The sequence below is a fragment of the Dasypus novemcinctus genome, chromosome 7 (assembly GCF_030445035.2).
Source record: "Dasypus novemcinctus isolate mDasNov1 chromosome 7, mDasNov1.1.hap2, whole genome shotgun sequence".
In the NCBI taxonomy this organism is placed as follows: domain Eukaryota; kingdom Metazoa; phylum Chordata; class Mammalia; order Cingulata; family Dasypodidae; genus Dasypus; species Dasypus novemcinctus.
Genome location: NC_080679.1, coordinates 16,990,718 through 17,003,379, shown reverse-complemented (window position 1 = coordinate 17,003,379; position 12,662 = coordinate 16,990,718). Strand labels below are relative to the sequence as shown.

General features: G+C 39.3%; 1 protein-coding gene across 2 annotated transcripts in view; it reads right to left on the bottom strand.

Moving 5' to 3' along the window:
• Positions 1-2,338: 2,338 nt before the first annotated feature.
• Positions 2,339-12,662, bottom strand: part of IRS1 (insulin receptor substrate 1) — a 66,234-nt gene continuing 55,910 nt past the window's right edge. For both annotated transcript variants that reach the window (XM_058300018.2, XM_058300019.2), the window contains exon 2: positions 2,339-7,030. The gene's annotated coding sequence lies outside the window, so the exon portion shown is untranslated. The remainder of the gene's footprint in view (positions 7,031-12,662) is intronic.

The window sequence follows — 12,662 nt, the reverse complement described above, 5'->3', positions numbered from 1 at the left end:
TCCTTGTGGGGCACATTCCTTGCACATGGGGCACCCCTACGTGGGGGACACCCCTGCGTGGTATGGCACTCCTTGCGCACGGCAGCCCTGTGTGCAGGCCAGCTCACCACATGGGTCAGGAGGCCCTGGGTATCGAAACTTGGACCCTCCATATGGTAGGCAGACACTATCAGTTGAGCCACAAACGCTTCCCACAATCTGGTATTAATGCATCTAAAACCAAAGTCGCATTAAATGGGAGTAGAACTGAAACCCAATGCCCTTTATCTCTAAAACAAGTGGTCCAAACCAACTGAGGTCTGAGAGCACGTCAAGAACTAATACGGAAGTTTTGAAGTCTCACTCACACCTAACACACAGCAATTGCTCCTCAATAAATCTTGAGGGTGGAGGGAATGAATAATTAATATTGAATTTTATGATTAAAAAAAATACCAAGGAATTATCTTCCTATTTTATCTAATGATTCATTTGGCACAATGGTTCATTTTTCTTAAAATCTACTAATTCTCAAATATTTTACCTGTCTTGTAGGTTACCAGGAATTGTCTTGCTGATTAGAACTCACTCTCCTAACAGTGATCTCCAATCTCAGTCCAGCAATTGATCACATTAGGAAAGGGGAATGGAAAAGGAATATGAGCTGTTGCTCCATAGTTTAGGCACCTGTGCCCACACGTATGCCACTTCCCTCCTCTGCTTGCACATCTGAGAAATAGCAATACCAAGATTATCTACCTCTGGGTTGCTGGAAGGATAAAATAGGATAATTGATGGAAATCTAGGCAGCCAACCTAGAATGAATGTAGAATAAATGTTGTTATTGTTTGTAATAGAATCAGTACAGTAATTACAAATTCTCCTCAGCTATTAATTCTCGCAGGCCTTTTATTGATGTTTTACTTGTTATCGTTTATTTCTGTATATGTATAAAAGCAATAAGACAATTATGCTATAAATTACACCATTAATTCATTCCAACTAGACTTCCCTGAAATTATTACTAATTAGTGATGTTTATGTGCAATTTCAATAGGGGTTAGAGTGATGTTTGCTTTTACAATATCAGTGGGAGGGAAAAGTCAGTGTAAAAAAAACCGCGATAAATGGAGGAAGCTAATAGAAAGTGAATATCAAATAATGACTTTAAGCATTTATTAAATCATGTTGTGTGCTACTTAACAATGAAAATATCATTTATACTGCCAAACCAAAGAAAGATCCTTCCGGCCTGATACAACAAATAAGGATGGAAAAGATAATCTTTACCCTCAGTGGAGTATTATGCTCATAAAAATAATAATCTTGTATCTGTCTCCAAAATGTTCTATAGTTTGAGTCTGTCCTAAAAATATGGGACACATCAATCCTCTTCTATTTTAAATTGCTCAAGAAACCTCATTGCGGGGGGGCGGGGGGGAAGTATTGGCTGCTTCTTTATTGGCAACGTGGTTTAGTACTTCAAAAATCTTAGATGTTATTGTCTCTTCTAGTGGTAAAACAATCCAAAAGTCTCCATTTGTACAAAAACCAGGATTTTTGAACCATGCCAACCAGAAGTCACTTGTTTAAAAATGGTTCCAGGGAATCAGGTTTTTCGTTCATTTGGTTGGGTTTTTTTTGTACACAAATGTTCATAGCAGCTTTATTAGTAATCAGCAAAATCTGTAAACAGCCCAAATGCCCATCAACTTCTGAATGGATAACAAATTGTGACATATCTATACAAGGAATCAAGGTTTTTAATAAATGACTCTTTTAATCGACAAGTTCTGGCAACACCTCCAAGCAGGGGTTCTCAGTCCTAACCATATACTAGAAAATCCTGGTGAGCATATAAAATAGCAGCTGATGCCCAGCCGCCCACCCGCAGGCCAAGTACATCAGCATTTCTGGGGTTGGCCTGGCCATTGACATTTTTTATAAAGCTACGCGGATGATGCGAATATGCAACCAGGACTGAGAAAAACCTTGTTTAGAGCCTTGCTACTCCTAGTGAGATCAGCAGATCAGAATTAGCAGCACCTAGCCTCCCCTGGGAGTGGATTGGAAATTCAGGATCTCAGTGCCACCCACTTTCTGCCCAAGACCTCCCTAACGGCCATCTGCATTTTAATGTGTTCGAAGGGGATGTCTGCGTATTTAAGGCTGAAGAAACTGCTCTAGTGCATATCAAGGCAACACCTATCTTTCCACCTCATGAGGATGCATTTTTGCTTCTCATTCTCTCTCCAACCACCACCATCACCAAAAGCACCTTCAAATCTCTTCACATATTTTTCTTTATATACTTGGCCACTGAAAGTCGCCTGAAGAGGGATAGCATGAGGCAGACCTATCTGTTCCAAAATCATTTATTAAAGCATGTTAAACAGTATACATTGCTCTTACCCAATCAAATGCCCCAGCAAATCTTAATTGGCAGTTTCTGTTTCATGTCCCATAATCAATGACATTAAGGATCACTAACATTCCCATCAGTGAATTTAGACAGTTTTCTTTAATCAACGATGCAGACACTACATTTCTAAGTACCAGACAGAATCAGGGAGAAAAAATGAAAATAAGCATAACACCATAAAGAAAACTTGAAAAAGTGAAACACTTCTAAATAAAAATATATAACTGGCCTGGTACCCATTACATATATACATAATACATGTGTTATACACATATATACAATAAATGTTTTGGTAGCAGTACAGACCATGCATTGGTCTTTTTGTACACAGATGAAGTAGCACCATGAGCAGCACCACCATCTTAAGATGATAAGCCAAACTGCACATATATTAAATGAAAATATATATGTATTTCATTGGGCCCACCCTGTAGCCAAGAGGTGTAAGGAAAGAACTTTGTAAGAAAAATTGTTTGGGGAACTACATTCTTAAACCAAGAGGAAAATTCTGAAAAGAAGACAGCACTGAAGATGTCTAGGCAAATACAGACATGTTTTCCTGTTCGCTAAATTTGTCCTATTATATGGCATATTAGTTAGCAATGGGGAAATTCACAGCATAAACAAAGTGAGCAATAGAGATGCTGGGTGAATGGCAAAAGTCTAAAACATCACAAATGCCAAATCATCAACAAACCAGGAAAGAAAAATAACTCTCCATCTAAATCACACATTTCTAATCATATTAGTAAAATATAAGCTCTTTACTAATGATAATTTCCTTAAGAGTAGGGTTAAGCACCTTCTAGATAGTTCTACCTCCTTCCAGAACCTAACTTTATGTTCTAGTTACAAGCAGCGAGGGACATCCTAAATATCATCTGACCCATACATTCTCTACCCACAGTTGGGAGGCTGATGTTCAGAGCTAAGGCAGTACCTCCAAAATCTTATCTGGCTGGGCTGTGGAAATGATTAAAGGCACGGATGTTTAACCCCTGACCTTCTACTAACCTCAGGAAGACTGTTTTCCTCTCCAGAACTAAGCTCACAGACTGGAGGTCTTCCTCTTAGTATAGGCAAGGTGATGCTTCTCACATCCCTACAAGGCATGATGATTCTTCCTCTCGTTTCTCAGCAGTCTCTACAAATGTCATACTACCTTCAACTACTGCTCAGGGTGTCCTGGGAGCACAAACTCCCTTGTCAAGTCCCTTCAAATAAGCTATTTTCGTGTTTGGCTTCCACCCATTCTCCCTCACATGCCTTCCAAAGGGCCCGTCTCTCTCCAATCAAGGTCTTGTGTGACTCTGGTTTCAGCGTTTCCTTGTGTGACGGGCTGACCTACTGAGCTCTGCCAATTCTGCGCGCACCCGGAGGTGGGACTGCCGCCACCAGCAGTTGAAATACTTCACGCCTATCCCATTTTTCATGGCTCTTACTGTTAATGGATAATGATCCCCCCCCCCCCAAGCACACCCATCTTCAGTACATCAAATTTAAGTTTCCAACTACGTGGCATATTGCCTTCAGGATACAAGACTGCATAAAATAGGGCTTCAGTATAAGACCTAAAAATCTTTCTTCCTGCATGTCTCATTTTTTTTTCAAAAAAGCTAGGAGACAAAAGCCAGGGAAAGAGAGGTTAAAAATCTCTACTGCTGGCTAGATGATTTTCAGCAAATCCATTTTTGCAGTCAATCTAGATTAGTAAGAGAGTCCCTGACCTTTGAAAGTTTGCAAGAAATGCCCACGAATGTAACATCAGTACTGATTTGTCACTATTGACTCAGGTGGTTGATCATTAATAGATTCTCTTCACTTCTAGCTGGTTCTAGGCCCACTCTTTTGCCCAGAATGAAGATACCATCAAAGTCATGAAACATGTTTGTTCTTTTCACAAAGGACAATTTTAAAACTCTGCCTAAGTCTCCAGGAAAGAATGCTGCAAAAGGTTGATCTCATGAAGAAAAAACCCCTAACTTCTAGGTTAATCAGAGGCCACAAGAATTCCATTATAAGTCCTTGGCTGTCCTACAACTACTCTGAAATGGATAAAAGGCAGCTTTCCTCAAAAGGAAATGAACACAAGGACTTAGCAGCTGATGTTGCTCAAAGAAAACCCTTTGTGTAGGCAGAGCGTGAGTTTCTGCCTTGAGTATCAACAACTTCCAGTTTTAAATCAGTAAAGTTTGACACCCCCTTCAAACGTAGGGCAGGGCCCACTAGAAGCATATTAAAGAAGAAAGTTCCAACTTTCTGCTCTTTGACCCAACAATGTGTTAGGGGAAATAGAAACCAAGAGATGTATTTTCCAGTCTTTTCATTTCTGTTCTCACTCAAAATATATTCATAATTCCACATGCAGAGGTATCTTGGTAATACTTATCCAAAGTTTAGTTTCCTTGGGAACTAAAACCAGCCTCACAGAAAAATGGTTGGGGGCGACTTTATTGATTTCTCTTTAACTGCTTGAATCCTCAATGGCAGAAAGCAGGACAGCTTGCTTTCTTCCTACACTATCAGTCAGAATACTTGAAAAATGAAAGTCAGTTTGACTAAGAAAATTTTTTTTTTTTTACAAAAAAGTAGAAAAGAAAATCTTTCGTATCAGATTTTTAAAATTGATAGTGTTCTCTAATAGGAAATGATGTAATTCAGCAAGTCCCTTGGAAACAATGGATACTTGTGACTATGGGCTTATCTTAGAAACTGATGAGCATGCAAACAATTAAACTCTGCAACAATGAGAATGTTGTACAATAGTCTGTGAGGTATATGCCATCCGGTTGAATGAAGAGTAATCCAGAACCCAGCAGTGGGTTTCCTTTGATTTCCACTCCCTTTCAAGGTGTCCGGGTACAGATGATCAGGGAGTACTGGCCACTGCAGTGCCCTCCAGGTCCAGCCCCTTCTTTTTAGCCCCGCCCCCAACCAAGGAGCTCAGAAAAATAAAAATGTTGCTCCTCCAGACAGTCAGGTTGGAAATTCCTGATGCAGAGTTTCCACTGATGCAAAAGAAGCCTGATATTTGCACAAATGCACTTCACCCTTAAGAAGTTTACTAATAGAAGGATGAAAAATTCTGTAGGTAAAAATTTTGTAGGCAATGTCTTCAAATAGGTTCACTGCCGTTTCCATTTTCACATGGAAAAATTCCAAGATGTATAAGCTTTCCAAATAAGAAAAGGATTAACATGTTCACTGCTGATTAGATGTTTCAATAGTAGGTCATTATGTTTTTGTGTGCTCTCTGTAAACTGTGTTTTATTAGCTAAGCACTAATAGGCCACTACCCACCACGGCAAATGTGCCAATTACATCCAGTTAAATAAGGTAACACTGGAAGTTCTCAGAAAACATGAGATAATGGTCTTAAGGAAAGTGACATGGAGCCCTGGTTACGATAAAAAACAACCAATAACAACAACAAAAATTAAAACAAACAAACAAAAAACCTAACACTTTCTGGAACTTTAATTTCTGGTTAGTAAGCGCTTACTTGTCTTTACCATCTTTCTCAAGACAATGCAGGAAATTAAGTATGAGAATGTGTGCACAGGAAAAAAAAAATGGTGGGAATGGAGCAGAAAGCTTACAGAAGGGGGAGAAGAAAAGATCAACAATATCTAGTTTATTATGAATAGAAAGAAATTTCCAGAATTTACAAACACCCACATTGTTCATTCCAAAGAGAGCTTTTGATTTAAAGGGATCACCATGTCTCCTTTTTTTACAATATATACAATGAAGACTTTGATTTCCTTTACTTGCAATTTTGCTTCCATTCAATTGCCAATTTTAAGCTGACACTTGAAAATACTCAGTAGAATATATCCTTTTTCAGTTTAATTAATATGGCCTATTGTCTTACAGGAAAAGTACAAAATTAAGACTAATTCTTGTAAGGAACTCATCTCAACATCAGGGGTATATTACAGGAGATAGTATCAGTATATATAACTATACAATTGAGAACCATCTATGGCACTATGATTCTTATTATATTATTTTTCTGAATTATAATCTTAAAACAAGGATCGTACCCTATTCTACTCTTTTTAGCCTTGTTTTAAGCAATTGCTCCACTCTTTACAACAAAACATTGTATACCTCAGTTCCACATCCAAAAAAGGGATGTGCTGTAAGAAAAGTTACATTTCAATTTAAAAATTACACATATAAATCAAAACCTATGTTAAATATTTAATACTCTCTCCACCCAACAGTTCTGTGTGCAATAATTTACAACGATGCTTTGTCATACACGGTTTCAGCAGCAGATGAAATGAATCTTGTAAATGCACGGAGAGTAAACCCATTCTCTCATGGCATGGTGGTGGGCACATCAGCTCACTGTAGCCAGCTAAGTCCTTTAGGTTGAAGATGAAGTTGATGCAGACTCATTGTTCTGGGTGTCACAGTGCTTTTTTGCTTGGCACAATATAGAACGTGCAGTTCAGTCAAAGAACTCCTGAGGATTGTATAAAGTAAACAAACTGAAATGGACGCGTCGTACCATCTACAGAGAGGGAACATGTGAGGTCCTGGTTGTGAATCATGAAATATTTAGAGTCTGGGTACCCATGAGTTAAAGGAGGTTTTGCTGAGGTCATGTAGGTCTTCATTCTGAAAAGGAAAATGAAAGAATTTGTCACCATGGGCATTTCAAAGTGCACTCTCACTCACTCATAAAAGGCTCTTCTTTTAAAAAAGGGGTGGTGCCAGAAAACTGCACTTACAAGCATGCAGAGTACTGCAGACCTAAATAAAATGAACAAACTGTATTTTACTTTTCTTTTAAACGCAAGAGTCTAAAACACTCATGAGCTAAAAGGAGTCAATATTAAATCAGTAAACAAATCCATGTGATCTGGAGGTTTCAGATGTTTAGCAACGCAAAAAGACAAGCAGCTGGATGTTCTTATGATTGGAGCAACCATTTCTATTATAGCTATTGGGCAAACAGGTTGTAGTCAGCCTAAGCTTAACCTTCTGCTGGTTAAAATTCAACTGCAGATTTTAGAATCTGAAGTTGCAGTGCTTAACTGAAAAACCTGAAATCGATTTTTAATAGGAAATTGTTCAATCTAAGAATTTCGGATGCAAAAAGAGATCCACGCAAACCAGATTAAGTTAATTGGCAAATAAAAAAAGCAAGACAGTGATTCAAATTTAGGTCTAATGGCAATAAATTATTTAGGCAGAAGCACATTTCTCTTATACTCTTTAATAGTTAGACCTCGAAGGAACCCTTTTCCATTCCACCTCCTTTTTCAACCTCTCTTTTGCTCTCAAGTATTAGATTGGATAGTCCTTCTGAGATCCTTGTTTCTCATGTATTTAGAAGTTATCTATAAACATCATTATACAGGGCACCCTGCACTGTAAGTGGTACACAGTAGGTAGTCAGTACATACTTAATGAATGAGTATAGGTCTCATGCAGTCCTATGGAGGATATGAAGTTGAATTCTGTTACAGTGCATGCCTTCCAGAAATTAACTACTCCAGAAAGAAAGGTAAATTCCTTTCATAAATAGAATATACAACAGAAAGGTGCAAGTTCCATATACAGGGAATAAAAACTCTACAGAATCTTGGAAGGGAAAGAATACTTCCAACTAGGAATTTCGGGGAGGTACCTCATTGACACACTTGGCTTGGCTGAGAAGAAGAAAAGGAATAATTTGGGTATGTGGAAATAGGGATTATATCTGTGTTGCTTTAGTGTTCCATCTCCAGAGTTTAGCCTAAGACCTGGCACACAGCAGGTACTCAGTGAATATGAACTAAGTGAATGAGGCCGGGAGCACACCTCCCATTCCCATCAAGGGCACATTCTAGAACAGGCCAAGGGATCTGAGAACAAATCATGGACAGGCCAAGTGAAGGGTGTATATTCCCTGAATCACATGGTATCTCAGCAAGGGGAAGGGTGGCAGAAGTCAAATCTGCAAAGGCAGGCTGGGATAGATGGTGAAGAACCTTGAATGGCAGGCTAAGAAGTCTTTTTATCTAATTACAGGGACGATGAGAACACACTACCTGTAGCTCACGAGGTCACTGATGGATTCTAAAATTCACAACAGAAATATGAACAATATTAACTTTTTTTTCCTCGCTTCCCTCTTGCAGTAGATTATGGCTGCTATCAGTCAGCATTTGCTATTTACATAATGCCTTTCAGGTAAACTGAAGTTTGCCAAACAAGGATTCTAGTTTTATGGGGAAATTTCTGTTTATGTTAAAATATTAACTCTGCCTCTCAAAGATAGGCAAGCAGTCTATTTGTCTACTTACAAATAAAGATTTGATGTGGAGACACAAGTGTAGAAACAAAAACAAAAAAAGCACTCCAGGGCTTATCCCTTTACTTGCCAGAGAAACAGGATTTACTTTGTGCGGGCTCTTCAAGAGAAAGGAAAGTGCATCCTTTCACGGGCACTGTGGTATGCTGTGAAACTCCCTGCAGAAGACTCTCACAGATCTCCGATTTACTTTCAACTTTCTCCTGAACTCATATTGCAGTCATCAGAATGTACCTACCTAGATACTGCTTAGCACAGCTTCACAACTCTGGGCTTAGAATCGGGCAGTCAGGCCAGACTTCATTAAAGGGCTTGTGACAAACAAAGAGAGCACCTGACATAAAAGGGGGAAAGCAAAGGGCATGCGGTAGGCGTTTCATTTCATACCTGGCTCTCATCCAGAAGGGCTGAATGAACAGCTTAGCACAGGAACAAACTGTACCCAGTTTTATCATCACATGTGCCAACCTGCATGGATGCACAAGGGCAGGGACTGGGGGCCCTGCAAGGAGGAAAAAGTATGGCTGCGTTGGGGGCTGAAACCTATTGCCCGGGGCCCCTCCAAAACTATCCAGGTAATTTCCCACAAGCATGCGCACAGAACAGGAACTAAAAGGGAATATCGTGTACCTTCTCTCCAAAGTCTTAAAATACTACTTTTAAAAGCCCTTGATCATAAATCTTGATCAACACATGTCTCAGCGACAAAAGCGACCTATAGGTGCTATCCACTTGGGAGTTATAAGCATGTGAGAGCAAGTGGGAGGAAATGCTCACGTGGAAGGGATGGGAGCAGGAGGCAAAAAACAAGCAATAGAAGCCTGGACGTTTTTAAAGGAAAAGTGCCGTCCATGCCTGTTTGTTTGTACAAGGGTGTGTGTCTGTACATAAAATTTAGCTACTGAGTAAAGACATGGATTTTTAACAGACATCTGTCAGTGGGAACTGTCCTTCAAAGCCGCCACCTTGGGAGCTGCATACTTATTCCAGTCATGCAGCCATTGTTCAGAGCATTTTTGGAATGCCTTCTCAAGTTCCCATTTCTTTTTTGCAACTGCCTTCTCGGCCTTGGGCATATTCCTTTGAATGGTCTCTATAGCAGCCAGTCTTGGCCCTCGGAGGGCACATTTGATCTTTGGAGACAGCCAAAGAGCTTTTAGAGCCAAATATGGTGAAGAAAGGGGCTGATTAAGCTGGGTAATGGTTCCCAGCGAGGTATTACCTAAGGTCAAAGAACTCCAAATGTGAAGTTCCCAAAACACAGCTGTTTTCCCGGTAGTTGCGCTGATGAGTTTGTCGGGGGTGGGGGGGAAGGGGAGTTTCATGACTTTATAGACATACCTCAAAATACACTTTGGGGACTTAAGTTCATCTGTCTATATGCCTACCTCTCACACACTTGCAGTCAAGAACAGCTAACTTGAATAAGGCAACTCACTTGAAGAAATACAAACATGTATATATGTACGTTTTTATACCTTGGAAATAAGTTTTAAAAAAACAATAACCAGATTAGACTTCTGCAGTTATTCAATGCAATATACAAACATGAATGCAATGATAAAGACCATAATAAGCACTGAAGATGACGACATGGGTTTAACGCACTTTACATATAATGTACACTCCCAGTGGATTCACACACACCAGTCATGTGAGGCAAATGTTGCTATGATGCAAAAACTCATTGGTAACATGCATACACTGGAAACAAACAAAAAACCAAAGCGTTTCCTAAGAAAGACACTGCACAAATATCACATATTATGATGTTCCTGTGATACATTCTCTCTAGTTACATCACTGGGGAATAACTTCTGTGCCCAGAAATACAATGCACCTGTCAGGTGATTGAGTGGCAGGAAATGACATTATGACAAAATTTCATTGCCACATCAGTAGCTACTATTCCCTTCCTTGTGTAGCTTCTTGTAAGATAAAGCCCACCTCACGCTGTTGCCAGTAATGAAACATGTAATTTTTAAAGCATTATCAAATAAGTCAACACTTCAGCAATGGTGCATTATGACATCTAAGCAAGAATTTACATCTTCTGGACAATACCCACTTAAAGTATGCTTCCTGGAGCTGAAAAACAAAGAAGATAAATAAGGCTTCTGCTTCCTTTTACACTGTCTCAGCCTACTGATTAGGCTTCACTCTGAAAGCAGGATTAGGCTTCATTCTAAAAGCAGCAGAAAACAATGTAAGATTATGATTTAAGTACAACAGGAGGAAGGCGCCATTTCAGCATTTTTAGGCAAAACCACTGACCAAAAATTTTTATCTTGTATTTACCTATCTTGCAACTTCCTCCCAATTTTTTGAAAGTACAACATAATAATATGTATCTGGTTAAGGCATTGCTTCTAAATTTGCTAAGATATAGGAGTAAATTATTATAAGTTGCTAGGCTAGTGTAATATGCTAAAATGTAGCCAGAAAGTAACACTCTCATCTAACTGTGCTTTTATGATAGTGGGAAGTAGATGTGGTTCAAGCAGCTGGGCTCCTGCCTACCACATGGGAGGTCCCAAGTTCAGTTCCCGGTGCCTCCTAAAGAAGACGAGCAAGACAGCATGCTGATGTGACAGGCTGACACAACAGGCTAGTGTGGCAAGCTGATGCAACAAGGTGGTGCAGTAAAATGACGCAAAGAAGAGACATAGCAAGGAAACACCATAACAGACACAACAAGCAGGGAGCAGAGGAGGCCCAAGTGACTGGGTACCTCTCTTCCGCATGGGAGGTCTTGGGTTCAGTTCCCAGTGCCTCCTAAAAAGAAGAGGAACTGAGAGCAGATAGCAAATGCAAACAACTGGGGGAGAGGGATAGAAATAAATAAAACACATCTTTAAAAAAATTAAAAAATTATGAGAGTAATGATTTTTCAATAGTGATCATTAAACTCTTATATTGTAGATTCCATCAGAAAAAAAATCCTAAGGTAAACTCCTCCACTTAAAAAAAAAATCTATCAAAACAATATATTTCTCTTTCCCTTAATATAAGTAGTTATGATTTTTTTTTTGCATATTAGTATGGAAAAGTCATCGAATACAGAAAAATGTGAAGAAGAAATGAAGAGCCCATGTAAATTCTCATCACCCAAGGAAGACCACTATAACAATGGTTCTAATTTCACTATTTTTACTTAAATAATTTGATTTTTTAAAATTCTACATTTGCTATAAAAATATTTAATTAGAAGATAAAAACGCTTCAAGCACATGTAGATCTTTCCCATTCTTAAAAAATCTGTAGTGAGAAAATATTTGAAATGCTAACCAATTTTTTCAACCTTCTTATTATTCCATCCCTTTCCCATCTGTAGCAGTTCAATATTATTTATGAATTCCAAAATACAGATTATGTTTGTAAACTGGTCAGTTTCTGGGGTGATAACCTTTTGATTGTATTAGATTCAGCTGAGACAAGTGATTAAACTATGTTAAGATTAGGGCTCTGATCCAACCACATCACTAGAGTGCCACTCAGCGTCAAGTTCCAGCCCTCTTGGGAATAAAATAAAAGCTCACCCGGAAGTAAATACCTGAAGAAGGAGAACACAGCAGCAGATACGTAGGAAGAGAGGTGAGCCTGATAGTCTACAGCTGAACTAGTGGAGAGACCAGAGCAGCTGAGCCCAGAAAGAAATGAACCCAGGGGAGAGTGACAAGCCTAATGCCAGCCTACAGCTGAGAATGGAAGAAGTTTGGACTATGGAGCCGAAAGAGGAAGGCTGAACTCTTGCAGACATCGGCTGCCATCTTGCGTCAACACATGGCAACAGACTTTTGGTGAGAGAGTACCTCTTATTGTACCCTGAGTTGGACTCTTTAGGGCCTGTTAACTGTAAGCTTTTACCCCAAATAAATACCCTTTAAAAGCCAACAGAATTCTGGTACTTTGCATCAGCACCCCCTTGGCTGACTAATACACCATCCTTCT